The sequence below is a fragment of the Amblyomma mixtum genome, chromosome 6 (assembly GCF_055824585.1).
Source record: "Amblyomma mixtum isolate Tamu chromosome 6, ASM5582458v1, whole genome shotgun sequence".
In the NCBI taxonomy this organism is placed as follows: domain Eukaryota; kingdom Metazoa; phylum Arthropoda; class Arachnida; order Ixodida; family Ixodidae; genus Amblyomma; species Amblyomma mixtum.
The window spans coordinates 98046847-98072265 of record NC_143017.1 but is presented as its reverse complement, the minus strand read 5'-3'; the positions used below and the strand labels follow the sequence as shown (position 1 = coordinate 98072265).

The 25419-nt window shown below is 48.6% G+C and overlaps 1 protein-coding gene across 1 annotated transcript in view; it reads right to left on the bottom strand.

The window, feature by feature from the left end:
- pHCl-1 (pH-sensitive chloride channel 1) overlaps positions 1–25419 on the bottom strand; it is an 82923-nt gene that overhangs the window by 6166 nt on the left and 51338 nt on the right. The window lies entirely within an intron of this gene.

Sequence of the window (25419 nt, the reverse complement as noted above, 5' to 3'; positions counted from 1 at the left end):
AAACGCAGCAGTACAAAAAGTAAGTTGCACAATTTAATTTATTGTTGTTCGTTGTACAGCTAGATATATAAAGAATACGTATACAAAGTTTAAATAGATGGTCTTGTAGAGGGATAAAGTTAAGGTTTCTCGCGCAAGAAGCAACAGCAAAAAGTCACTTTAGAGAAAAACGAAAAAGAAGATTATGAACAACTACAAACGGCAGATCTAGTCTCGAAGACGGTTAAAATTCAAGATAATTCTAGCTCAGCTCCTTGTTAGTGTGGTCGTTCTTTCATTTCCCTGGTGTTGCGGCTAACTATTTGCAGTTTTTATTTTGCGGCATCCGAAAGGAAGACTGAAAGGGAGATTTCCGGATACGCTGAAGGTCACCTGTCACGCAAGCTGTCTGTGCGTACGGAGCAGGCTTGATTTCAATGCGATTCGAAACATCTAGGATACATCTGTTATAGCAGCTAAAATGACACATGGTATCATAGAAAACGAAACTTGAACGTTGGGATCCTGACATAACCACCGAATGTGCTGTAAGCGTCTTGCATAGCCTCTGTGAGCGTTTTAGTGATTGAATACAAACAAAAATAAACATGGATGGTCAGAAAAAGTGATTATAGTCTGAAGCGAAAAATTACTAACAATATATCTAATAATAAATGTATTAGGTTTAATTTGGCTGCAGAATTTTTGATTTCGGTATCACAAAATGTATGGAGCTATAACTTTAGCCGTATCTTTATAACGGCTTGAACTAGAAGCGTAAATTTTGGTGCAGTTCATTCAGGCTTGAATCAGCGTTTCGGAGAAAGTAACTTGGAAGAATTGAAGTGTTTCAGAAATGCGGCTTTTCAAAAGCGCCCTCATTCATCAATCCACTGGAGATGCGCGACGCGGGGGATTGGAACAGTCGGTCAGTCATGCAGTGCTGCCTTCTTGCACCTTGTAAGGGTTGCGGGACATCGGACAGAGCGCACTGCGGTCGTCCACGCTGGCGGGGAGCCTCCCTTCCGACAGCAGTGGAATGAACGTCCTGCTAGCGATGTGCACAGAAGCACTCCCTCCGGAGCGGTGTACACACTGTCGCCATTATGAACGCACACAAAAAAAAATGGCTGAGGCTTAACTTGGTTAAGCCTGGAGAATGCGAAGCATCATCGTGTCGCGTAATTTGGAGGCGCACAACCACAGCGACGGCGCGAGGTGGGCCCCCGTTTCTCCACTGTCGTGACGTCATCGTGTCACGTGGTGTGACGTCATGTATCACGTGATTTGGAGGCGCACAACCACAGCGACGGCGCGAGGTGGGCCCCCGTTTCTGCACTGTCGTGCCGTCATCGTGTCACGTGGTGTGACGTCATGTATCACGTGATTTGGAGGCGCACAACCACAGCGACGGCGCGAGGTGGGCCCCCGTTTCTCCACTGCCGTGACGTCATCGTGTCACGTGGTGTGACGTCATGTATCACGTGATTTGGAGGCGCACAACCACAGCGACGGCGCGAGGTGGGCCCCCGTTTCTCCACTGCCGTGACGTCATCGTGTCACGTGGTGTGACGTCATGTATCACGTGATTTGGAGGCGCATAACCACGGTGAAGGGTTGAAGTGGTAGCTAAAGTAGTATGCTTCGCATAAAATTACCGACGATTACGTTACTTCCTCATGCGAAGTTTGAGCGCAGCTCACCAGCTGTTTCAGCTTTTCGATAGATTGAGGAAAAAAATTCGAGCAGGACATGTATGTACACTTACAGGCAACTTATTGTTTTTCACACATTTTCCTTCTTCAAGAAACTCCACCAACAGTTCTTGATGGTCATGAAGGAAGCTTTGTGGTCGGAGAAATAGATGGATATATTCTAGACTTGCTGCACCAATGCCTGGTTCTCAACGACGAGGTCTGTGCAAGTATTTCTCAGGGTTGTCAAAGCTGTGCGAGCCGTTAGGAGCGAGAGGAATGGGATGTTCCTAGACTAATTCCGGTCATCATGCAAACTTTGCGGCAAACCAGGAGACTTCTTACACACCCTCCTCACATGCCCCGTAATTCCTCACCCCCCATCACCAACCACGGCAGAGTCTTACTGGGTGGTGAAAATATTTGAATGAAATAGTTTAGGAGGTTGTAGCAGCGGTTGGAGTTCTCAGTCCGGAACCCCATTGGCGTAGGCTGCTGACCGGGCTCTTTGGATTAGTTGCTTTTGACTCGTTTCGTCCGAGCTGGTCGGGAGTCTCTTCTGACCAGCTCGTCCGCTCAAGACCAGCGCCGGATCATTTCCAGCGCTCACAGAAGGATTGCGATCCAAGGGCTATCCTTCGCGTTGTAAGGGTGCCTCCTCCTCACATTGAGGAGGCATCCAAGTGCCATGTAGGGGGCTTCGCCCCCATGATTTACATAACTGGCAATAAACGTTTCCACCACCACCACCACCCGGATAAGTGGCAAGAAATCTCTGTCTATATACAGGGTCTGTTCTGAAAGTAGTAGGACTCATTTTTTAAATAAAATTTATTCATGAGAATAGTACAAACGATTAAAATTTTTCAAAGTAGCACCCTTCTGCACCTACACGCTGCTGCCAATGAGATTTTCCAGTTTCCGTACACCTCCAGGAATGCCTGGACCGGAATGCTGTTTAGCTCCCTCGTCACGGCCTGTCGAACCGCCTCTACCGATCCGTGATGTTTCCCCTTGAGCGTCGATTTTATTTTGGGAAATAAAAATAAGTCTGGCGGGGCCAAGTCGGGGCTGTAGGGGGGCTGAGGCAGCGTTGCCGCCTTGTGCACGGCAAAAAATCGGGGTCCTCATTCACATGATGAAGAAGATCCTGGCAGATCGCTTTCCGGTTGACCTTTTGCTCTTCTGACAGCACTCTCGGTACCAACTTCGCGCACACTTTCCTCATGGCTAAATTTTCTGTCACGATCTCAAAAACTTGGGTTTGAGGAGTGCTCAAGTGATCAGCAATCATTCTGATACGCATCCTACGATCATTGTTCAGTAAATGTTTCACTCGCTACGCATTTTCGTTGGTCTTGCTGGTCGAAGGGCGTCCGGAGCGGTCTTCGTCTTGCACTCTTTTTCTTACCTTCTCGGAACAGCTTGTGCCCCTCAAAAAACACCTGATCTATCCACGGAAGTCACCGTAGGCCTCCTTAATCACGTCGTGAGTCTCTTTGCCCGTTTTATCAAGATTTACAGAAAATATGATCGCGTATCGCTGATCCAGAAAACTCTCTATGATTCTGCGTGACGAGACGTTTCGACTGGGGTTCACAGTACAAGTGACCTGCTCTCTTCAACGCCCGAGAGCCGACTGCCGATTTTCCCCAGCATTCCCAATATCCACCTTCAACAATCCTGCTCGTGCAGGCCGCTTCTCGTCCGCCCGTTCGCCCAGGAAAAAATTACCGACGATTACGTTACTTCCTAATGCGAAATTTGAGCGCAGCAAATAAGCTGTTTCACCTTTTCGATAGATTGAGGCAAAGAAATCGAGCAACACATGTATGCGCTATCACAGAATTTTTTTTTTATTTTTCACACGTATTCCTTTAACAAAGACTCCACTAACAGTTCTTGACAGTCATGAAGGAAGATTTGTGGTCGGAGAAATAGACTGATATATGTTCGACTTGGTACACCAATGCTTGATTCTCAAAGACGAGATCTATACAAGTGCCTCGCGAGGTTGTCACAGCCGTGGGACGCGTTACGAGCGAGAGGAACGGGATGTTCTCCCGCATAAGTGTTAGGAAATTGCTGTTTGTGTTTATGTCAACATTAAAGTCCCCCACTACTAACATCGGTGTGGATCGATGGACGGTTAATATGAGTTGCAGGAAGTGCACGACGTCTTTCGTGAGTGCGGTAGGGGCGAAGTAGGCAGCTACTACCAGCAAGCCGTTGGGCAACTTTGCGGCGCACAGTTCGCCAACTTCATGTGACGTGCCAAACAACGCCGCCGATGCCGACACAAACAAAAATTAGGAGTCACTTTGGCGACTAAAGTGGTTCAAGGCGAAAGCCTTAGTACAGCATTCTGTCACGAATGTGGTTGTGAATGATGAATCAAGTGCTGCCAGCGAATGACGCGTCCATTGGCTGTCTGCGTGTGTTACTGATGTGTGGTTAACATGTTAAGCTTCGCCTGTAAGAGTGGAACGCGACAGCGTCTTGCAACGCTGCCAGGGAGTCCACAGAACGCCATCGCCAATTCGGCTGTACGCCTTGCTGGACGGTAAATTTATTTTTTGAGGAAAGGAAATGTATCTCTCTCGCATATCTGGGTGGACACCTGCACCTCGCCGTAAGGGAAAGGGGGAAGATGGGAGTGAACGAAGACGCCGTATTAGCTAGACGCGCCTTTGTTCATTCCAAACCATTCAGCTGGCATTACGGAGTGGCTAGCGTGCTCGTATCGCACTCCGGAGACCCTGGTTCGATTCCCCAACTCGACCAATTTCGTTCTCGGTTTTATTGATTTATGCGGTCTAACTAGAAAGGTTAATTAGGCTATTTCATATTTATATTATTGCATTTCTATCCATCGTGTTCTGTCATTAACCTGTCAATTGTTGGAACTGTCTAGGATGTTCGACACAACGTATATGAAACGAGCAACGTCTTACTGAGTGGGGAAGTGCGTGGTGGTGGAGGGAACGCGGCTTCGTACTTATCTGTTTTTTTCAGCAGCGTCTCTTTCCGCGGACGCTGTTGTCGCTGCGGCGCGCGTCTTTCTTTTCTTTTCTTCTGACCTGTTCATTCTCCTCTATATTAATTAGGGTAATTGATTAATTAAGCAATTAACTAAACTCAGTCCAACTTAGTTGCAGCATCACTATACGATCCCTTTGATTGGTTGCATGGTTACTAGCCAAAGTACAATTGGCCCCATTTGAAATTCGCGCACTGTGACGTCACGAGCATTTCGACCAATTGAAAAGCGTGATATTGGGGGCGGAGCTGGTTACGAGGCCGACGACGACGCGAAACCCAGGAACGGACGCCAAAGAGCTGCGCTCTAAAAAGAGTCCTACTACTGTCAGAACAGACCCTGTATGTACATTAATGTCCCCACCCACCATGCCACCCTGGCAGGTGGCAGTTAATGGTTGATCGCGAGAGTTCGCTCACCGTTGTCAGCGCTAACGCATGCAGCCCAAACCTCTCTCTCATCCCCCCACGTACCTATAAGCGCGATTCAGGCGTCCGCTAATCCAGGGAGGCAGTTATGCGCACTTCATTTCCTTAAAATGATCAGAGTGTAAAACGTTGTCAACGCCAACGCCAATGAACACAATGAGCGCCGATGGCCTATCGCTTCAGCGCCGCGTTTCTGGCGCAACGTTGTCAATGCGTACAGCCCACATCTCTCTCTCATCACCCCAAGTACCTATAAGGGTTACTAGGAGGGATCTTCGGGTATATGTTGTTTCAGCCAGCGTCTTCGCTTCGGCGTGGTTGTTGCGACGCGCGTCTCTACTTTCACCCCTTCCTCTTATCTTTTAACTCTCATCTATCTGCTCGTGGCAGCGGTGGTGGCTAGGCTCCAGTCAGTCGGCAGGCCCGTGCACTTTCCTTTTCATCCTTCTCTCAGTCGAAACAACAACAACGTACCTATAAGCGCGATTGAGGCGTCCACTGACGCAGGGAGCCAGTTATGTGCACTTCCTTTTCTTAAAATGATGAGTGTAAAAACGTTGTCAACGACAACGCCAATGAACACAATGAACGCCGACAGCCTATGGCTTCAGCGCCACGTTTTTGGCACATGTGGAGAACCTTCGCCCCATCTCCCTCACGTCTTGTGTCGGCAAGCTGATGGAGACGATGGTGCGCGACAGACTCTCCGATTTTCTAGAAACACAGCACACTTTCGCGGACACCATGTTCGGTTTTCGCCCTCACAAGTCTGCACAGGATATACTTCTGCAGCTTCACCACGACATCTTAGATCCTGTCGAATGTCCCCACAACGACAAGGTGGTCCTGGCCTTGGATCTTAAAGGCGCATTCGACAACGTCAAACACGAAGTAATCCTGGACCACCTCAGTAACACCAACTGTGGCCACAAAACATTCAACTACATAAAACAATTTCTTACAGACCGTCAAGCCTACATACGCATACAAGATGCGGAACACGGGCCATACACCATCGGCTCGAGGGGAACACCTCAAGGCGCGGTCCTGTCTCCCCTCCTCTTCAATTTGGCAATGCTTCATCTTCCCTCCAAATTGTCCTCTTTGCCCGGGATACATCACGCTCTTTATGCGGATGACATTACAATCTGGGCCACGCAAGGTAACCTGGGCCACATGGAATCCTGCCTGCAAGCAGCGGCGACCCTAGTCGACGACTACGCGGCCTACTGCGGACTCCAGTGCGCCCCGTCGAAATCAGAATTTGTGCACATACGTCCCTCCCCTAGGGACACAACCCCGCTTTGCATCAGTCTCCCCTCGGGACCGATCCGGGAGTCCAAGGAGATCCGCGTCCTTGGTCTCTTCATACACCACCAACGCAGAGTCGACACCACCCTAGCCAAACTTCGCACGGTGGGAGACCAGGTGGGCCGCATGGTCCGCCGGGTCTCCAACAAGCGGGGCGGATTACGAAGCAAGGATGCACTGCGGCTTGCCCATGCTTTCGTAACGAGTAGAATCCTCTACTCAACCCCCTACTTGCACCTGCGCAAACATGATGATGACCAACTGGAGGTCATCCACCGGAAAGTCATCAAGCGGGCTCTCGACCTCCCGGTCACCACGTCCAACCAGCGACTTCTGGCCTTGGGCGTGGTGAACACATTTCGGGAGCTTCGAGAGGCCCACTTAGTCAACCAATACACGCGTCTTGCACAGACCACGTCCGGTCGCCGCCTCTTGGACCGGCTACACATCAAACATGACTACCATATTGAGGAAAGGGAGAGAGTGCCAGCACCCTGGAGACGCGCCCTCCGGGTCCGACCCCTTCCCCGCAACATGTCCAGAGAAGACCATAGCGGTCGTCGCCAGGCGCGCGCGGAAGCGTTGGCGCGGTACTATGGTAACCAACAACATGTGTATTACGTGGACGTTGCCGGCCCACACCACGGGGTGTGGTACACGGCCGCAGTCGTACACAACACAAACACAGTCAACGGGCTCACTTTCAAAGCCTACAGCGCAACACACGCGGAGGAGATTGCCATTGCTCTTGCTCTCACTACTCCCAAGTCGAAACACATCATCACCGACTCGCGAGGGGCCTGTCGGAACTACGAGTTGGGCTGGGCTCCCCCGCTTGCCTGGCGCATACTGGAATATAGCTGTCGATCTGAAGATCCAACTCCACGCAACCTGATTTGGGCCCCCGGTCACCAGGGACTCCAGGGAAACGAACAGGCCGATCAGGCCGCCCGCGCACTCTCTCCCCGGGCTATCTCCCTGTCCTTGGAAGGGTACTCCCAATCAGACAATCTGGCCATTACATTCAAACAAATCACCGATTACTACAAGGAGGAGCACCGGCGCTACCCGGCCCCTTGTAAGGGTCTGGATCGCGCTGACGAGCGCCTCCTCATCAAAATTCTTACTAACACTGTACTGTGCCCGGCGGTGCTTAAACATTTCAATACATCCTTTGATGGCGCGTGCCAGTTCTGTGGGGAGGTGGCTGACACCTTCCACATGGTTTGGGCGTGTCAGTCAAACCCATCTATCCCCCCCAACCCCAACCCCACCAGAGAGGACTGGGAGGCGGCCCTGCTCGGCTGTCAGGACCTAAAGACCCAAAAGGCCTTGGTTCACCGGACGCGGGCGGCGTTGCTTGCCAATGGGGCCCCGGAATAGGGGCTCCACCTAGTATTGTTAGGGGAAAGGGCCAATAGGGCCTACCCCAATCACCTCTCTGTAAATATTTATTGTATTATAAATGTTTTTCACCACCACCACCAATGCCTACCACCCAAATCTCTCTCTCTCATCGGCCCACGTTCCTATAACCGCGATTCAGGCGTCCACTGACCCAGGGAATCAGTTATGCGCACTTATTTTCCTTATGGCACAACGTTCTCAATGCCAACGCATGCAGAGCACATGTCACTACCGCCACGTAGCTTAAAGCACGATTGAGGTGTCCACGGTCCAAGAGGGCACTTATGCGCCTTTCCTCGCTTTCCAAGGTGCCGCTCCATTGGTTTCGCAGCTTGAAGCACGACTGAAGTGTCCACTGCTGGTTACAACGGACAACGGCGACGACAACGGCGACGCCGCGAAACGCAGAAACGGGCGCCAAAGAGCTGCGTTCTAAAAATCTACTTCCGAGACACAGAGCGAACATCGACTTGGGCCAAGAAGTCGGCTTTATGTGGTTCGGCCGTGCGAATTTAATTAAACCATACTCCGGCTCCTTGGAGCACAACAGACGGCCGGCCTCCAGCGGCCCACCTCCTCCCCACTCCCTTTTCTTCCTTCATGGCGACTTCGTCAGAGCGAGAGAACCTGCGCTCACCAGGCCGCCACGCCTACAGATGCATGCCCTCGGTGTGGTAAAATTAAAGAGGAGAGGGCGGCCTAGCTTGGAAGCAGGCTTAATTTTCGAAGAAGACAGAAAGAATGACGTATCATGCCTCCTTTTCAATACATAATACACCGGTCTTTGCTTGCCAACAAAATGACACACAGCGGAAGAAAAGGGAAGTTTATTGAACAATGCAAACAAACAAAACATTGCATACACACTCATGACTGAGGGCAAAACAAATGTATACAAAGTGGGTGGCCACCCAGAAACACCATGACCTTATTTCTACGGCACTGTACTGCACAAAACGAGCAGTGAGCAAAGAAGGATGTCTCCCGAGGCAGACTATGCGCGGGGGGGAACGGTAATCCGTGGAACAAAATAGTTTCTGGTTTTGGACAGATAAAAGCAGCGGCAGTTGTAACTACTTTATAAACGCACCATCAAGAACTGCACAGCTCATGAAAAAGCTGAATTTATTTGACAGAAACTGCCGCAAATGATGTGGTCAGTCCTTGCAAACAGCTTGGCGCAACTAGATTCAAAAATTTATTTTGTCTCCACTCGCAAAGCCCAGAAGCTAGCTCTAAACCAAAATTTAAAACGGCACCAGTTTAGCTAAATTTACTTTTGCCGGTGTCGTCGCAGTCATCTCTGTTTTCTCTTTTGGTTGTGAAGTGTTGCTGTGTGTTTTTAGAGCCGAGACGCCGAAATAATCGACTTTACTACCACACCTGGGCTACTACTGGGCATCCGGTCTGCAGTGGACGGGCGCCAAAGATCTGCGCTCTAAAAAACGCGCATCACCAGCAGGAGCAACGGGCATCCGCCCTTTGGATACCCGGGGGACAGTGGGGGGACGATGGGCCTAACGCGCACAAGCACGTTGCCTAGTCCTCCACACTCCGGCGGCCGACGTGTTCAGCCGGGTCTTGAATGGACCCGGGGTGACCAGGGTCAGAGCCCCGGTCACCGCTATGTTCAGAATCAAACCGTTCGTAAAGCAGGCGTAGGGATTTGAGCTTCAGACTTTGCATGTGCGAGCACACGGCTACTCGAGCGGCTCGACCGACGTGTGACAGAGCGGGGAGAGTAGGTTTTTATCAGAGAAAGCACGGGGACAGCAGCTAAATAATTCTAGGGTCTTCTAATAACGTCTCACTGGTCCGGCAGCTTCAATGTGAAGTAGTGGGAGAGGATGCCACGCTTCCAATCCCCGCGGGGTGCAATCTTCAATTGCCAGACCGGTCGGCCTCATTCACCCACACGTGACATCTGGCGGGGCTATCTGGGGTGGTATTCTGCCGGTGTCGCCTTTTGCGACATGTCGCATATGGGCGGGGCCTAAAAAAGTGCTTACAGATGCTCGAAGAAACGGAAAAAGCCGCCGGCAATTTCGTCTGCGGTGCATTCATTCACTCCGAGAAGCGACAATTTACCACTGCTGATTCACTAGCAGCAGTAGTTTCGTATCTTTTATAGCAAGAATATTTGCCATCACATGACGTCTAATGTTCAAAAAACATATGAAAATTTAATATAAACTCGCTTTACTTCATTTAAGTCTATAAAACACCGCGAAAGAGCTCCAAATCTATTTTTGTTTCGTTCCGGACGGTTGTGCTAGGTGTCGGCTGCGTCATGGCTGCGTTTCGGGCAGTTGCAGACGGTAGCAGTGTAGCTGGAGGTCCCATTAGGCTTGCGCGCTCCAGAATCGAGAGCGTATCTAAAAAACTAGGCTGAATTGCAGCTTAAACTTTATCGTCGAAGCAAGGTAAGTCATAGCGAAAAGTAACACCACCAGTAGTTGCCGGTAAACATGCCGACCGGAATCGCAAGGACTGCTGAATTGGCTGAAGCGGGCGGCTCTCGCTTGAAAGGACGTCGCCATGTGTTCACGCCAAGGGCGCAAAAGCCGCAACTGCCGATTGCGTTCGTACGCTAACGGTAGCCCGTCGCCCGCGCGAATCGCATCAGCGCATTCCGTTGTTCGACTAAGCGTAGTAAATTGGGGCGACGTCACGATGACGTAGCAGGAAGGCGGGTCCGTGTCGTCACGCCGCCGTCACCGCGGCTCGAGCTAATCAGCGAAGAGCGAATGCGACATGTCGCAAAAGGCGACACCGGGAGAATACCACCCCTGTTTCTGTCCTACCGAAGTGCACACTCCTGTGCTTACCCTGGACTTCCGGGAGAAGTTACCGTGACCAGTAATAATTACAATAATTTTGAGGTAGCGCGGGAGATGCGCAAAACGTATTCTACCGTGACGCTGCACCTCGAAGTGTGCGTGGCAATGCTACGGTATGCACCGACTCGGAACGCAATGGAATCGGCGAGCACGCTACCAAGAGTGCGCAGCGGAATGGTTTAGAAAGCGATGAGGCCGCTGACACTGCACTTTGTGGAGCGTATTCAAATTTTTCGACCGGCGGATAGCACCGCAGGATTTATTATTATTGTTGCCGTCGTTTTAATTTCGACAAATGGAAACACTGGGCATACGTTCCTGTTCAGGTTGTGAGCTCGATAGAGAGCTTGACACTCTAGTCATAAACGTGTTACGTGTGCGACTGCTGAGGTCACCGCTCATGAGTACCATCGTCTTGTGCAGAAATGGCGACAGCAACAAGAGACACCTTCTCATATTGGTGGCACGTGGAGGTGAATTGTAGCACCACAAACTAATAGCAAGGAGGGCAGGCCAAGGGTTATGTTTACTGTCGATGTGAAGCATTGCAGGAATATTCGTGGCTTGCCGGCACGGTTCGCTAAGCTATTCCCGAAGGTACAATGCGGCGACCATGCGCGTTATGGGGCTGGCCTCCTTTTCCTGGACTTTTCAAGAAGTCGAACTCGGTGCGATGCAAGCAGATCGCGTGGACCATGCGGAACCTTGTTGTAGTCTACTGTACTGGCAGCGAGGGATTCGGTGCATTCTGCCTTGAATCGAGTGCACAACTGTACGAAGTGCTGTAATACTTGCACGATTCCTATGGTGCAAGAAGGTGCTCTCAAATCAAGCTATGGATAGCAACGAGACTATTATATGGATATGGCGTAATGCTTGCCGTTATGAATACGATGAATTTATCATAGCGGGAGTCCGGATGTAAGGTCCGAAATTATCCGAATTCGTGAAGCTTGACGAAAACTATAGGCAGCTCAAAAATTGGTAGGGCCTAGAAGATGATACAGATGAACTTTTTTTGTGATAAAGACCTGTGGTTGATCGTTGCGTCTGTGGCGGCTATTCTGGTGTTCAGGTGTGGAGTCCAGTAGCCAGTCCGTTGCAAGGTAAGGTCGGTTAAGGCTGAGACAACCAGAACATACCCACAAGAACGTCTCAGTCGTTCTTGTGGGTATGTTCTGGTTTGGTTTATTGGGGTTTAACGTCCCAAAGCGACTGAGGCTATGAGAGACGCCGTAGTGAAGGGCTTCGGAAATTTCGACCACCTGGGGTTCTCTAACGTGCACTGACATCGCACAGCACACGGGCCTCTAGAATTTCTCCTTCATCGAAATACAGCCGCCGGGGCCGGGATCGAACCCGCGTCTTTCGGGTCAGCAGCCGAGCGCCGCAACCACTCAGCCACCGCGGTGGGGCTGGGTATGTTCTGACAATGTCGATCATACGATGCAGCATGCGTTATTCCTCAGAAACTGAGCATGCTCACAAAGAAGGGAAAGGAATGGTGTGCGCACACTTCAGCAAAATCACGAGTGCTCACTCACAAATGTTTTGTCAACCTATGGTAACAATACAACTCACACACGCTCGGGATTACCCGAACTCGCTACCGCAAACTCATTTAGGCTGAGCAGTCATTCGGACTGACTCGTTTCGACACAACCCTTAGCGAAAAAGAGGATGTGCTAAAATGCATTTCAAACGTATTGTATTAATTTCATATTTATTTCGCATTTTTTTGTCCCTATGCTTAAACTGCAATACTAATGCTTTCTAAGTATACTAGGAATAATATTTTAAATGTTCTTAAAAATACGTGAAAAGTACATTTTTGCCCGCTTAGCATATTTATAATGCATTAAAAATATAATAAAAATATACATTAGAAATATACTAAAAATGTACATTTAATACATTAAAAATATGTTTACTCGGGCTTAAAAAAAAGTCTACTGGGCGGCTCCATGGAATGACATGGGTTAATTCTTCAACTGGAGAACAAATCGTACACGGGTATTAATCAACAGGAGTCTGATATTATAAGGTCACGTGATTGAATGGGAACGGCAGATACCTACACACAGCATACCAAGACGACAGCGACAAGGCAAACAAATCCTACGACAAGCGCTATACTTGGCTTGCTGTATATATACCCAGCGAAAACGACGCACTATTTTGCACGGTGAGGCCTTTTTTTGCGCAAATACTGTGGGCTGCCAAATTATCGCAGAAGTACCCTACTGGTCGCGTTCGAATCTGCGGTTAATAGAGAACGGAATTGCTAGTTGAAACTTGCGTCAGGCACAGGTCAGGAGTCGAACTGTCAACCAACAGATACATGGGTGTGTATGGCAGCCGGTCTGCCCTTCCAGACGGGGTCCTTTCCGCTGGCTTATTCGGACCCAGAAGTACCCAAGGCGCTTTTGCTGGTATAATGCTATCACGTTCTCACACGGAAATGTTGGAATGACATTGAGTGGAATGACATTCGAGAATAGGAATGACATTCGAGAATAGGAATGACATTCGGACTCGACGGACTGCCGCGGTGCTGCACGACACTTTCGAAACGCATTCGAAAGCCTCAGCTCGTTTTCAGCGTACAGCGACGACGACGACGGCGGTCACACTAGTCCGACAACGACAGTATATATCACGCTGAACAACAGCATGTAATTATAGTGAAATATCTAGTTTACTATAATATGATTCTAGAGGGACACGTTTTTCAGGCCAACGGCACCGACGAATCCGGTCGGCGGACGGTCAGCCTTGTCGGCGGCTGAGCGAGAGCACGGTGATGAGGCGGCGGTGTGTATATGCTCGCGCTTCTAAATGAGCGAAACGAACGGCTATATTTCACGTGTGCACACCTGAACACTCACCAGCGATAAGCGCTTGCCAGATCAATTTCAGTCGACGACGGCTCTGTTGCCTTCCGCGACGACTAGGCCCAGCGATTTCGCAGGGTTGGATCTGTGATTTCGGCGGTTGTGAAGAGCGAATCACAAGCTTTAGCGAATGCAAATGGTAACCAGTTGTAGTTTTGGCAACAGTGACCTGAAATCAACTATTGCTTACATCGCAGGGCACGCGTACGATGAACGGGAATCGCCGGTGTGACCCAGACTGCCGAGCCGTGCTTTACGGCCAGCAGCAGTCGTCGCCGTCGCTAGCTTGTGGATAACAGTCGCCAGACATACTTCTGGATAAAGTAATTTAAAAAAAAAGTACTGATCACGTCGGAGAAAGCCGGGACAAGAAGCGAGAAGCGCCAGTCCTGCGCGATGCCAACAACCCGGCTTTCTCAGGCGTGCGATCGCATCATCGCTTCCCACACATTGTCGCACTGCTTAAACAAGTACGAGTACAACCAGTAAAAAAGAAAACATTGTTTAATAGAACGAAAGCGCAGATTGCGTTTTATGTTATGTAAACAAGCGATGTAAACAACAGTATGAGTGCAGTCGTCCTCATCGGCGCACTCCCGGGGAAATTTCATGCTGACGTGGTTAATATTCATTGGCGTAATATTATCTTCAAGCACTCCCTTAGACAGAACACGTGTAGCATCGTTAGATGACATTCGGTTGGAAGGCATTCGAAGCGCCCGTGTAGCAGGGGTATAAGTGGTGATCACCTTCCTGCTAGAAGTTACCATAAACGAAAGGATGACAGGAAAGGGAAAGTTTTCACTCTTCGCTGAAACGTCATTTCGAGCCTTAGATTGTTCCACGGTAGCTTGAAGTGTAATGCAAATATGTTTACGCGGACAACCCATTTGTTAGAATTTAAATATATTTCAGACGGATTAATTGCGTATTTACGAAAGTACCCTTTAAATAGATGGCCAGCACCAAAATGCGATCCCGAAACTCGATTTTGAGCATTAGATTGTTCAACGACAGCTTGTAGTGCGCTGCAAACATGCTAATGCGGACTGCCAATTTGCTAGAATTTCAGTGTTACTTGGACGAATTAATTGCGTATTTACGGAAGTACACTTCAAAGACATTGACGACAAGCAAATGCCATTTCCCGAAACGCGATTTCGAGCACTCGACTGTTCAACGGCAGCTAGAAGTGTGCAAATACGTTTAAAAGGACTGCCCGTTTGTTATAATTGAAGTATATTTCGAATGAATTAATTTCATATTTACGAAAGTTCACTTTTAATACATTGACAAGATGCTAAAACTGCATACATATACGTTTACAAGGGCTGCCCGTTTTCTAGGATTGAAGTATACTTTCGATGAATTAATTTCATATTTTCGAAAATACACTTTTAATACACTGACAAGATGCTAAAACTGCATACATATTTTTTCACGTATTTGAAAAGTGCTCGAAGTATGCTTTAAGTGAGGTATTTTTGGCACATTTTAAAAATATATTTCGAATACCAAGCATGAAATTTCAGGAACGTATTTCCTACATATTTTTAGTGCATTCATGAATACAAAATATGTTTAAAATACAATTTAAATAGCCCACCGTATATTCCAAACGTATTAGTTTTTGCTAAGGGAATGCACACATGGACTCAGTGAAGTGCGGGAGTGGCCCGCCCCCGAGCTTACCGAGATACGCTACCAGGACCCTGACTCACCGGTACATCCTCACGCGGCTCATAACGCAACCACCCTGCGTAAACTAGTTAAGGGGAAGGGACAGAAAGCCATCTTCGTCATTTCCGGGGAATCATCTTCGGTAGCTCACAGACATCGCCAAACCGTGTCGCTCGTAAGCCTCCTTGGTCACGGCAGTAAATCTTTTCTACCCTCTGCTGTCAGCAAGAACGTGCGCTCACACTATCGTCGCGGAAACACTGACCATGATCCGAGCCTGAGCGCGGACTCACGACTGAGATAATGATCTGGATATGAGCGTGGGTGAGCCGGAGTGAGTCCGCCGACATACTGATGTAGGGAAGGAGTTCGTTTCCCGTTGCAAAGGATCCTGAAAGATCGAGAAGGTATCGATGGCGTCTGTTGCTGGCATAGTTTCTTCATTCGGTTCCGAGTCAGCGATCATCCATACATCGCTTTTTTGCGTAAGGCTTCAGTGAGAATGGAGAATGCGCTTTTGCCCTCTCAGTGAGTTGTGGTTGAAAAAATGAAGATCGGGTGATGCTTAGGGCTGTCGCGGCCAATGGGGGTAGCCGTCATTGTCTACTATCGCTGTACGCCTCTTGACCACCTTGTGAATTTGAAAAGTTGGAGTTGGAGAGATGCCAGATTGTATCACATCGACGTCACATTTCGTAGCTGATGTGTTCGTTGAATACGTCGTTGCTGTAGACTCCCAGCTCATCGAAAACCCTCGACACAATGCATGGTGGAATTCCTGGAACCATTTTTGTGACTCTAGGAAGCTTGTTAAGGCAGCTAGTAAAGGTACCGGCTGTGTTGCACTCATTGTGTTTGAAGCAGAGGAACACGTAGGCGCAGCTGTGAATAAGAAGCGGGCGTTGCCTTGGTACTGTTCCGGGCTTTCATAGCGACGGTGAAGGTTCTTATATTGTCATTCCTGCCATAGCTTCTAACGCGAGAGCGTTAAAGAGCTCGTGTCGCAGAAAATACGGCGTTGCCGTAGGCCTCTGCGTCTACGAAAAATCCCCAGAGAATCAACCGAAAAGGTTGGTGGGCCACTTAGGTAAGATGATCTTGCGGCATCATCACAACCTGCGCACCGTGGCAGGTGGCAGTTCAGTTAATAATTAGCAGCTCGGGGAGAGCACGGTGGGCCGTATAACGCCCACCAATGGCAGCATCTGCCATCCCAGGGCAGCGGCTTATCGCTTACCCGCTGCACGACTGCGCTAGAAGTGGTACGAGGGCTCCCAGGGATCTATGAATGCGAAGTAGACGATGACGAATTCTGCATATATGTGAATTAACCCATTAGGCTATCGCGTCATTGCGTTATTGCGAAGCTTAAGTGTCCCCTCAAATTTTTTATTGCGTTTCATTATGAGCAGCTTTGAATTTTCTAGAGACCAGGTGAGTGAGACCTGCTTTTTGAACATATGCTGCACATAGGGCAACCTCGATTTCTCTATTGGAGCGGATCGTTGACCGAAGGGCTTATTTTCGGTGTCGGCGACTGCATTAATGAATGATGATAGTTCTGCCGTGGCTATATTGCAAAGCATTGATGAAAGTAACGAAATAGAATTATATACCATGCCCGGAGAGCGGGAGTTTCGAATGTGTGACGTTGCCCGATAGTCCTGCAGGTTTATGGAAATTTTAAGGCCGAAGCCTTTAATGCCTCATCGTTGTAAGCAGGCGTTGTCGACAGAAATGTCACGCTTTTCAGTTGGTCCAAATGGTCGTGACGTCAGAGAGCGCGAATTTCAAACGGGGCCAATTGTACTTTGGCTAGTAACCATGCAACCAATTAAAGGGATCGTATAGTGATGCTCCAACTAAGTGGGACTGAGTTTAGTTCATTGCTTAATTAATAAGTTTGCCTAGTTAAGCTTTCTAGTCAGAGCAGATATATAAATAAAACCGAGAAGGATTGTGGTCGAGCTCGGGAATCGAACCCGGATCTCTGGAGTGCGAGACGAGCACGCTACCACTCCGCCATGTCAGCTTTTTTTTATTCAACATGGTATTTATTACAGTGATGTACAGCTCGATGGTTTGGAATGAACAAAGGCGCGTGTAGTGAATACGGTGTCTTCGTTCGCTCCCATCTTCCTCCCTTCCCTTAAGGCGAGGTTCACGTGTCCACCGAGATAAGCGAGAAAGATACATTTCCTTTCCTCAAAAACTAATTTACCGACAAGCAAGACGTAGAGCCGAACGCGCGATGGCGTTCTGTGGACTCCCTGGCAGCGTTTCAAGACGGTATCGCGTTCCACACTCAGACGAAGCTTAAAATCGTAACCACACATCAGTGACACTAGCAGCAACACCGTGCTTAAGGCTTTCGCCTCTTCACGCTTTAGGTCAACAAAGCGCCCCCCCCCCCCCCCCCCCCCTGAATTTTTCTGGTCACAGTGAGGAAGGGGCTGACATGGCTAGTGCTACTTCACAGAAAGTAGCGTTCATTATTGCACATTTTGGACCCGTAGTTTCCGCTCGTGAAATTTCCGCGTATCACACCATGTGATACACTACCAAAGGTCTATTCATATCCAAGAAAGTAGCGCTTCCGGGTACGCCGTGATAATATTATCTTTCTGTCTTTTGTGCACTCAATGCATCATTAAGGAGTGAGTGATGTGATATGGATCGTGCGTTCAGGCATAATGTGAGGAGCTGCCGTTACTTGTGTCTAATATGCAGTGATTGTTTCCCAGAGCCTCGACAGTGTCGCTGCTGGCACAGAGGGGCGTATGTCTCACAAACACCACGTATCTTGATATTTTATTCCGGTATTTGCAGCTGGATTGGCGAGAAAAGCGAGTCCTGCCCCTGTTCTCTTCCACTCACTTTCTTCCTTTCGCAGTATAATGGGAGGAGGACCGGCTAGTGTATGAGGAGCGTTGATCACTTGCACTGGAATGGCATGTCTTCTCTTCCCTTCAGCCGCAGAGAAGAGTACGGTGAAACTCGGGTGTGCGTACTTTAGACAGCTGTATACGTCTAGTAGCCTGATAGTTTGTTCTGTCATATTTAGATGCTTCGGCACTAGTATGGCGGCGAATGTTTGCCCCTTATATACCCATTCGCCGATGTACCGAATGCATTCGAGTAGCGTGCATTTGATATGATTTCTAGATTAATACGTTGTTGTGCGGGCCTTGCAAGGATTCTAGTAGTTCTTAGTATCTCCGTATTTTTCGGTTATATTCTCGGTAGTTCCACTGTCGCGTACTGAGAGAGGTCGTGACTTCTGTCGGTTGCATAGTTTCTGTACGTGCCATGGTTCATGGAGAGTCACTCTCGATGGATCAGGGTGTGTGTTTGCACTTGCAGCTAACATTCATCTGTGCAGTGTGCTTGGTGTGTTCTTTCGGACACTTGTTTTTTTAGGGCATTGATGCACGTTGCTGCAGAGGTAAGCTTGTCTGGCTGACAGCAAAGTAAAGTGGCATTAGATATCAAGGTCATGTGTAGTCCTATACGATGACCGTTTCGATGTTCGGCGTGGTGTGCATCTATTCGATAACTTTTCCCAATGTGTTTGTGGCTTTGCGTGATATTTTCACATCCAATTATCCTTGCTGCCAGGATTTCGTGCAAGGTTGCTTCTAAGTTCACACTCAGCTCCACAAGCGGCCTATGAATATCGACACTGGGGACTTCACCTTTCGGCGTGAACCACTTCAGATACCCTTGCAGCCTGAACGCTGTCATTGATGTTAGCTTCGTGGATGCCACTGGTCAGGCGGTTCTGGTTACTGCGACGTTCTCAGTGCGCGTGTGGTATCTCTATATGCATTCTGGAAGGGCGACTTCCTTAGCTGCTAGCTGAAGGCTGGCTGATTTGTACTCGGATTTGAGTACATCTTCACGAGGATGGTTTTTGGAAGTGTATCTCACGAGGAGTCACTACGGCGAGCTGTGAAAAGGAAAGCGATAACAGTGCTGACATCCGATGCCAGCGTGGGTTCGTTTCCGAACGTAGAATGATTACATGGTAGGTAAAATGAGCGAGGCCATATTCGATATAGGCAGGACATATACTAGCGAGAATACAGAAGTGGCTGCCCGTGCAGGTTGTCCAGTGGACGTGGGGTGAACAAATTCGAACACCGGTCGCGGTAGATACACCGAATGTAAGATTGTGATACTCGTGATGACGTTGACAATGACAGATCTCATTTTGCAATGACATCCCCTACGCAGTTCTACACGTTCCGTACCAGGGATGTGCCTACCGAAGATACCACCGCGTTAAAATTCGGACTTCCGTTGTCAAGGATGGTTTCTCTATTTTGCAGCTTTAGGCATGGTGGCGTCCCACATCGTGGTCAGCGTACACTTCGTAGTGATTTGAAATATAGATATGGTTCATATCCCTCTGAATGTCGGGCACTACTTTCATTATGGAGAAATTTATAGCCCTGTCCCTTGCAAATACGAGTGAACGTTGCCTGGAATGAAGGCCCTACATAAATGTTAAGGAGTACGAAGAACTGATAATGAAGAGGGTGTTTTTGTATTCAGTTTTGAATGTAGTATGATGACTTGATACCATCTTCTTCTTATCACCTATCGGAGAGCAGAGTGCTCTATGTCGCAAGTAATGGTCTGCTCCCTTTGGCAAATGTCGCATGCTGAGATGCTATTTGTATTTGTGTGTTATGCGCTGAGAAGTCTTAAAAGAGGTCATTTGCTTCATAGAAATCTTCCAGAGTAATCTCTTGGAGCAAGTGCTTGCTTGAAAGTTTCGTGTTACTGCAAGCTGATTGTTCGCACGCTTTTGTTCTCCCGTACCTTCCGAGTTGTCTCATTCGGTGACCGCTTGACTTTGTTCCTTTTGGTCTGCGTACGTTTGCGCTGCACTGAAGCAAATGTCTGTCCTTAACGTGTTTAGAAAGGCAGCCCAGATTTATGTAAAAGTCCACTGCAACTTACAGCGCTCTTCCGCCATTTATGCACAGCAGGCAGCTAGCTGGCTAGCTATCTGCTCGTACAAAGTTTAAACGTGTCTAGTGGGTCAGTACCGTAAACTCTTGCTGTGTTACTACTCTGGGTCTTGTGTATTGTGGTTTTCAACGAATAAATGATCTCTCAGTTCGTTAAAAAATTTCACTGCTGTCTGTTTGCATGTGAGCGACACTCAATCCACACATTTCTGTCACAACCTATTCCCCGCAAGCTGCAGTGTTCATGAACTGCTCTCAAACAAGGAAACAAGGAGCTGTACCTATACCTATAACTGCACCTCTCAGCCATACGGGCAAATCGTACCGCGTTTTGGTACGAGACCACCTGATCAACGATGTGACTCACGAGGCGAACACGAAGAACGAGAAAAGAACGAGCGCGGACTGCTAAAAACAGCGCCGGTAACCTGCGCTCCTCATGCGTCGCGCTGACCCTTTACACGTTTGCGGATGAATTTCTCCGGCCGAAAATCACGTGACTATTACGTCACGCTTCTTCCCTCAATTATGACCGTATTATTTAGTTCTTCGCACACCTTATAGAGGACGCTGGCTTCGCACCATAAGCCGCCATGTTCAAAGAACATACAGTCTTCGTTACATCTACCTTGCACGCTGCCCGTAAGCTACTGAGGCGCGTTCGTTCAACTTCGTCAAAGAAAAACCTCCTGTGCCTTATCCTGTGTCTTATATGCAAAGAGGACACCAGGCCACTGAACGGAGCGGTTATCTCTATCCCTTCATACTCTGAACGAGGAGCCGAAGTGTCCCCGGATTGATCTTGCATGATTGAAGCTGCTACAATATTCTACTGCTGATGCGTATGTTCCGAAGCGACACGAATGCACACATATTCTACGAGTTCAATCAGACAAGCTCAATCAGATACTGAAGTGGGCAGCGGGACGCCAGGCAAGGCTGGAGGTGGGTAAGCACGGTGTGTCAGTTCCATGCATCAGAGATGAAGCTGGAGACTACGACACGCCACCGGACGGAACTGTGCGGGATATTCTTGCCAGTCACGGAGCGAAGGAGACGTATTCGCCGATGGCATGCTCTCCGCGGCGTACAATTAACGTAAAAAATATTCATACAAATCTAAACGGGCAGACACTGATTCTATACTTCGGAACAGCATACGAATTACAAATGACATCTGAATAACGCGGGTATTTAAGACATGCTGCGACTGAAGCCTCTGGAATCGTCTTCATGTATAACAGTTTCGGCCGGGCCATCCTGAAGTTCTCAGTTTTTCTAAGGTGCCGAGCGTCCGGTCTCCTTCGTTGATTATATGAATTATAGATTGCATGAACCCTCGGTTTATAGGAGTTGGAGTGGTCATTGCCTACAAAACAACGCTGCTACTCCCATCGTAAAGCTACCGGAACTGCTGTTTAGGCGCGCCAGCACCACAGCATGTCGACCATCGTTTTCTTCGCAAACGTTATATCCAAGGTCATGCAAATGCGCTGTGTACAGCTACAGCGGTAGTGGTCCTGAGATTCCCTCCGGTAGGACTAATGCCGAGTGATAGGATTATGTTTGCAGCGCACATTTGGTGCTTGTACAACAGGAGTGCGGTACTGATGCGGTGGTCTGTCCCCATTTCTATGGCTGACCACTATCAGCTGTTTGGACGCACGTTAGTAACGTGCACTGCTGCGGCACGTTCACAGCGAATTCAACGTACGCAATAAACATGTAGCATTCTGTCGCGTGTGTCGAAGCATATATTGACACTAACAACAAATTCAAATTCCTCTGTATTTGAAGACCCTAATTTGAATGAAAAGTGAACTGCTCTGCAAGGAAACGGAGAAATACACTGCCGGTATCATCATCGCCGGTTGTTTCGGAATGGAAACTGAAGTGAAAACTGAAGTGCATGAAGGCAATTTCTACTCATCAGTATCTTCGGCTGCGCTACAGCGACGTTCACAACTCAACGGCGATCATAGTGCCTGATTCGATCTCGACGCAAGGAGTTTTCAAAAGGTGGATATGAAAAGTTTTCCTATCTGCAATAGAATTTTCTCGGCTATATAGGCTTCTTTAGATGCCGCATGAATTTTACGAAAGCCAGAAAGGGCCGTACAATATAATTTTTAAGGGCGAAGGAAAATTGCATGACGTTGTCGAGCACACGAGCGATCCGGCCACACGAGAATACGAGAGCTTAATGTTAGGTACAAGGCAATGTCTCCGGTTAAAAATACGTCTTTTTCCTTGTCACACCCTTGTCAACGCGGGTGTTCGACCAACACCGGTGGTAGTGAACTTCTTATACAGCTCATGGAGATATTCGCACCAATTTCTGCCATAGCGACCGGAGGAACGCGAGCTGGAGCGTCGTATCATTAGCACGACCGCGGTATACTGCAAAAAAAAAAAAAAACGAAAAATTAATCCCCGAGGGTGAGTTAAACCAGAGCCGGCAAAAACACATTAAACTCCTTTCCCAGTGCCTCTGAAAATTCGGCTGTCGCCGCACTTTTATTGTTCGGCATTCGCCGAAGCCTGTCGCTCTGCTTGCATATGCCGGAATTACTCCTTTTAAGCATTCGATCTCCTGCAGACGCCAAGTGCGCTGAAGTAGCTGAAACCGAAACGAACTAAAGTTTTTGAGCCCTGACTAGCGCTTCCTATATATTATCTATGCCTGCCAGATCCTCACCATTCCTACAAATGCAGCGCGTACACACCATTCACGGGTCATTGGGGGTTTGGAAGAAAGAGGTTCGAAACCTGGCTCCCGAATTGCTAATACCGCATGTTGAACTTTGAGCGGCGCGAAAATCAGGCTTCCGACCCTCGTCGCTCGGTGTGATTAGACGCGTGGCTGAACACGTCGGCCGCCGGAGATTGGAGAGCAAGGCGAGGTGCTTGTGCCTTTTAGGCGCATCATCATCTCCTCGCTGTCCCCCGAGTATCCAAGAGACTGGTGCCTGTCAACGCATTTCTGAAGACACGAGTGAAGCTGCATGCTGGCAACCCCTATCACAGTTCGCATTGAAGCTCCGTTTACGGGCACCGAACATTCCATTCTCGCTCGCTTCATGGAAGGGCCTGAATTTACGTTGGAAGCGCAGTGGTGGCAGATCATGGACAAGCGCTTGTTCGGTCCATTTTCTCGTCCCTGCGCGCAACGTGTGCAATTTTTGTTTCTTTCCAACGCATACGAACTGTGCTGTTATCACGAAAGAGGTCCTAGAGGCATGCAGTACTTCTGGATTCGAAGTGACTGTAGCTGCTTCCAAACGTTGTTGGCGCCGTTCGTTCCCGGCGCGCAACCAGTCGATCACTAGGGGCGCGAAGAGAGTGGTTGCATAACATATATGCTAATATATCTTGCAACGAACAGCAGTGAGAATGAAGTTTTATCCTCTGTTGTACGCTGTGCAGTTAGGGGAAATAAGATTCCTGCATTATGTTTGCATTAGAATTTTGGTAATACAACGTTTTTCAAGTTACAAGAAGCGAGACTGCATATCTCGATTGAAATATGAGCGCAAGGCTGTCTACACAGGAGTGTAATTGGTGCAGTTTACTGCGTACAAACTTTTTCATCTGGAGCTCAACCGAAATACTGCAGTGACAGCGTCAAGCTTCCCAAGAATCTTCCGAAGGAATGGACGCCTTAGTGAACGAGTTATGTGTTGGCCGGGGCGCGAGGTTGAGATTGCTCCTGGCATCGCGCATTCTTCCATTGCGGATATATTCAGTGATGAGGCACCCACTGCCGTAATACCTAAGCACTGATATACGGAACGTGGATGTGCAGCACATCTGCGAGCAGGCTCTCAATCCTAGTGGCATGGGTCACAGTACTCTCAAGCTATCCTTCACAGTGTTGACTGCGGCCACTAAGGATAAGTACATCGCCTCCACGAGACTGCTCTTACTTTTACCTGTACATCGCAATTTCAGCTCCAATTTTCTCCTGAAAATTGGTTGCCGGATTCAGCTAGCTAGCCGAACAAAACCACACTCAGATTTCAGAAAAGAAACTAGTGACATCCTACCAGGAGCAGTGAGGTTTGTGTCCGCACTGCCTTCGTATTCGCAACGTATTTGTAAGGCTCAAAAGTAGCCGATTCATACGCTGGTCTTGCGCAGCTAGATCCGTCACACGACCTCATCATAGTACGAACGAAAGCGAACGGTAATGATTAGTCTGGGGGTTCCTATAGGCAGAAAGTACAGACATGCAGGAGAAGAAAACAAGCTGGGAAGTAAGCGACCTGAATAAACGGAAGCGACAGCGAAGTGATTCGTTCCGCGCACTTTCCTGCCTCGTCCTCTGGAGTGCTCTCCTGATCAAGTGGTGCCGTGGGAGACGGGAAATGGAAGTTCCTAGGCGAAGCATAATCGGCCCGTGAATCACCGAGCCCACCGCGCCAAGCTAGCGCAGACCCTCACCGCGCCCTCTTGATCCTACGCCACTACGCGATCGATCGAGCTCTCGCCGAACGGGAAGCGTTGCACTCCCGGGTCCTGAACGCTTTTCATGCTCTTGGCGCGACTACGAGTGCGGCTCATTTGACCCACAGAACAAATGGTGAGCCCTGCTCATGCCGTCATACACCCGTCGACTGGAGAAGGCGCTTCACACCGTTCGATACGCAAAGCATAGAAGTACTATATCAAGGAAGCCTTATCAATCAATGTCGTAGTACTATACACCAAAGTAGCCTCTTTGATATAGACACCTACGCAGCTGGCCGAAATTTCATATGTGTGCGGAGTCCTCCTAACTACAAAAACTGCAAGATGTATGATACTGACCAGAAATATTTCTCTCTAATTATATTACACGTCTAATGGGTATTCCCTTCTCAATTAGGCTGTTAAACTTCGCCGGAAAAACGGAGATCTCAGTTTCGAGCGTTACGGCCACAACAACATCCGATTCATATCCCGCCTCACCAAACACACTCAACCCGTCTCCAAGCGTGAACGGCAGAATACCATATTGATCAAAATACTTAAGCTCACAGGGTTTCCTTTCAGCCATGTAGATGCACAGCTACGGTGTAATAAAATTGTTATATATACAGAAGGAAAGGTAGTCTCCTCTCGTCACCCTTTTAGGTATTTTTCTGCACGGAGAAGTTGTATGTATTCGACTGTATGGCTCAGTACC